Source organism: Elaeis guineensis, chromosome 12, assembly GCF_000442705.2.
Source record: "Elaeis guineensis isolate ETL-2024a chromosome 12, EG11, whole genome shotgun sequence".
NCBI lineage: Eukaryota > Viridiplantae > Streptophyta > Magnoliopsida > Arecales > Arecaceae > Elaeis > Elaeis guineensis.
Genome location: NC_026004.2, coordinates 84850306 through 84854494, shown reverse-complemented (window position 1 = coordinate 84854494; position 4189 = coordinate 84850306).

Below are 4189 nucleotides of genomic sequence, written 5' to 3'. Positions count from 1 at the left end.
TACCACCTCCTGCTCCTCCAGAAGCCACCAAAGCTGAGCTACTGCCACCTGAGCTCGAAGCTGGGTTCTCCCTCCTGAGAACCTCATTCTGGAGAATCACCGCGGTGACCTCGTCCATCTTGATAGTGCTCTTTCCCACTAGAAGAGCAGTCACCAAGGACTCGTACGAAGGGGGAAGCGACGCCAGTAAAACCAGCGCCCTGGTCTTCTCCTCAACGTTCTCGCCAACGCTGAGAAGGTCGGTGAGGATCTTCTGGAAGTGGCTTAAATGCTCCTGCACGCTCTGTCCCTCAGTCATCCGCAGTTGGTAAAACTGCCTCCAGAAGAAAAGAGTGTTGGTGAGAGACTTCGCCATGTACAACTCCTCGAGCTTCGACCACAGCACCATCGGGAAAGTCTCGCTCAGCACATGGATCACCACCTCATTCACCAGGTACATGCGGATGGTACTTATCGCCTGCATCTGTAGCCATTTCCAATCCCGCACCTCCATGGTGGTCGGCTTCTCATCGCACAAGAGAGCATCGATCAACCCCTGTTGGATGAGCACGTCCTTCACCCTTGCCTGCCACAAGGAGAAATTGCTCTTACCATCGAACTTGTTGATCTCCATCTTGATTGTTCCTGTTTTCTCCATCTTCAGTCTTGCTCACCACCACTGCAATCTGCGTCCTTGTACCGCCTTGCTCTGATACCACTTGTTGGGTGGATGTCTGGCCAGGACACCACCTCCCAAGATCCTTTCAGTACCATGCGATGCAGCAGGAAGAAAGAAGAAACAAAACAAAAGAAAAAATAATCAAAATACGTGGATCAGCCACAAAAGGGCTCGCCTCCACGGGGCATGCAAACTTCACTATGAAAAAAAAATTTTACAAGAGGAGACCTCACCCTCAACTCTTGTACACTCAATTCTCTCTTACCTGAAGTTCCCCTCACAAAAGCTCTCTCTCTCTTGAAGACTCCCCTGAACCCCTAAAGAGCCTGGCGACCGCTGTCCAGGAGCCTCCTGCTCCTTCTCTCACAGCAGCCTCACGCCTCTCTCTCTCCTCTGGTTCGTACGGCCTTCGTACGGTGAGAAACCCGAGCACCTCACCTTCTCTGTTCGTCTCAGGGCCTTTTATAGAGTTAAACAAGGTTTAAACTTGATTAGAGAGGGATTAGGAGTCCTAAACAAAGCTAAAAAATCTCCTGGACCGTCGGATCAAGATCGGGAGCCCTCTGGGCCCTTAGATCGCGCTCCGGTCCACGGAATAGTGCCGTGGACCGTGAGAAACGTGGGAAACGCCCACGCGGTCCACAGGCCGCGCCGTGGACCGCTCGGTCCACGGTGGATCGGGGCAAGGGGGCCAGCAGGCCACTGGCCTGGGCCGGCCCGTGCGTGCGGGCCTGGGCCGTGCCTGCGCGCGGGCCTGCGCACGCCTGGGCCGCGCGCCTGGCTGGGCCGCGCGCCCGGCCTGGGCCGCGCGCCCGCCTGAGCCGCACGCCTCGCTGGGCCGCGGGCCCCCCCGAGCGGGCCTGGGTCACGCGTCCCGCGCGCCGCCGCCTGCGGCCGCGCCGCTGTCGCCCGCCGCCAGTCGCCGGCGGTCCTCCACCGCCTCGATTCTCGTGCCGACTTCAAAAGCTCGTATCTCCTCCATCCGAGCTCCGATTCAGGTGATCTTGGTCTCGTTGGACTCCGTTTTTCACCGCGAACCTCGCTATAGGCTCAATGTAGGCTGTATCTCGAGGCATCAAATCCTAACAGATACTGAGTGTAGTCAAGTACTTATCAAGTCAGTATGTGAGTCAAGATGGAATTGACTCCTCTGAATTAGTAGGAGATTTGCATCAGTGTATTTCAATTTAGTAAAATCTTGACCAGAATAATCCATAAGATGGATTTGAAAGGTTGAGATACAATGTGATCGACTAAATTAGGATTGACAGTTAAATCCTAAGTTGCTTTGACCATTTGGATCAAAGGGATGATTATGCGGCAACCATACGCCAATAGGTTCTAGAAGGTTGCTTTGCAATACTTCAACCTATCCAATAGTCGAGTCATCATTGCTAGATGATTATATCGATTAGTATAGAAAGTTATTCCTATGCTATCAGTTTAGGTGCGAACCTATGGGGTCACACGCATTAGAAGATTTAGTCAGATCTGATGGTTAAAGAGTCTAATTGGATTGTGACTCTGGTGAAGAGTCCTACTCGGATTGGATTTCTGGAGGAGAGTCCCACTAAAACTGAGACTCTACTATTTTTAAAAAATTAATTAGTAATTAAATTACTAATTGACTTAATTTGATTAAGCAAAGAGTTTTGAATCAAGTCTAATTGAATTAGATTCAGTTTGACTCTGATTAGGTTTGATATGATCGAATCCGATTACAAGAAAAATTTGATCCTGAATCGATCAGAGTTTTGACTCGACTAATTCTTAATTAGATTAAAAATTTGAAGAGATATTTAGATATCTAATTGGATTAGATTTATTTCTATTAGTGGGTTCAATCTAAATTTGATTTGGATTAGAATTGAATTAGAAATGAAGAGTTCAAATCAAACTAGGACTCTATCCTTATCTCCTGCGTCACTCCTGAGCCCATGCCAATTTCTCTATGCCTAATTGGATTTGGATTGTGATTTTTGATATCATGATAGAGAATCCAATAAGAGTAGATGGCAATAGCTGATGAGTCATAATATTATCTCTTACCTAATTCGAATACAATCTGAATTAGAGATAAGAGGTAAACTAGGAAAAAAAAATTTTATATATAAAATATTATTGGTGTCATATTAATTTTTTTTTATTTTTTTTTGAAGAATCCTTTGGCATGTGAGACTCTAGAATCTTTCTCCATATCCTAATGATTTTTTTTAAATTTTTTGGAATGCCAAAAGGAGATTTTGATGTTGACTCTTGGTGCCCTTCCTTGAAAAATCATAATTCCTAGTCTATAAAAAGAGGTCCTCTCTCTTGGACGTCCTATGATCAATCCCTCACTCATTTTTATTTTCAGAGCCTCTTCTCCTCCTTTATTTCTTTTCTTGATCCTCTCTTGCTTTAGAATATCCAAGGTACTTAAAAAAGGAGGAACAAATCAACTGTCGAAGTTACTTGCAGGCTAGCACCTCTAAGTCCCTGATCTGTGTCTGTCTTCGCGTGGATCTTTCTGTAGAGGCTAGACGACTCCGTGTGGCTGCGAGAGGCCTGAGGAACATCTTCTCTAATTGTTGGATCAGAAAAGATCAAGATCAAATTTGTTTGGTAATGATCTCTAACTCATTTTGATTCCTATAATAGATCTAATAGTTAGATCTAGAATTTCAGCATCGATGAGATCGATGCAATTTTTATTTTCAGATCTAAAGTACATATTTTCATATCAAAGATCATGATGTGGTAGTCTAAGATAGGATTTTATATATTTGATTAGAATTAAATCATTTAATCTATTATTTTTGCTGTACAAAATTTTAAAATTGCATGTACTGCACCATCATATATTTCTTTCAATTGGTATCAGAGCATGATTGTTTTGATGTGAATTAATATAATTTTAGATCTAATTTTTTTTTATTTGATCTGATTATTTATGATTTAGATTAGATCTAAATTAGTTTATTTTTAAATCTGATTATTATCTATTTAGATTAGATATTTTGAGTAGTAAAGTACTCGAATTGGGTAATCACCAGGCCGTCCGATCATAGGAGCAAGTAGGGTTTCATGATCCTCTCCTTCCGTTTAATGGGGTACTCTTCATGATGTGTAGGGGTACCACTGTGAGGTCCTATGAAGAAGAAAGCAAAAAAAAAAACTTACTTTCTTACAAAATCTTAGATCTTGAAATCTTAGGTGTTATTGTATGTGATGCAAGTTGTGAAGAAACTAGTTACATCTAATCTTGATTAATCAAAATTATTTTGATTTAAAATTATAAAAATTTAGATTTGATCTAAAAGCTTTTATGATTTGATGTAAAAAGTTTACATGAAAAATTATTTTCAAAACCTTAACCACGTTGATGTAAAACTTAATTAAAAATTAAGTGTTAAACTCCATAGATATAGAATTGTGATTTAGATCTAATGATATTGCATAAAATATGGGGCATGGGTTAGCTTAAATCAGATCCTTCTCTTTAATTGGGTTAGATCTAAGGTTAGAATCAAAGAATTAATTAATCATGTA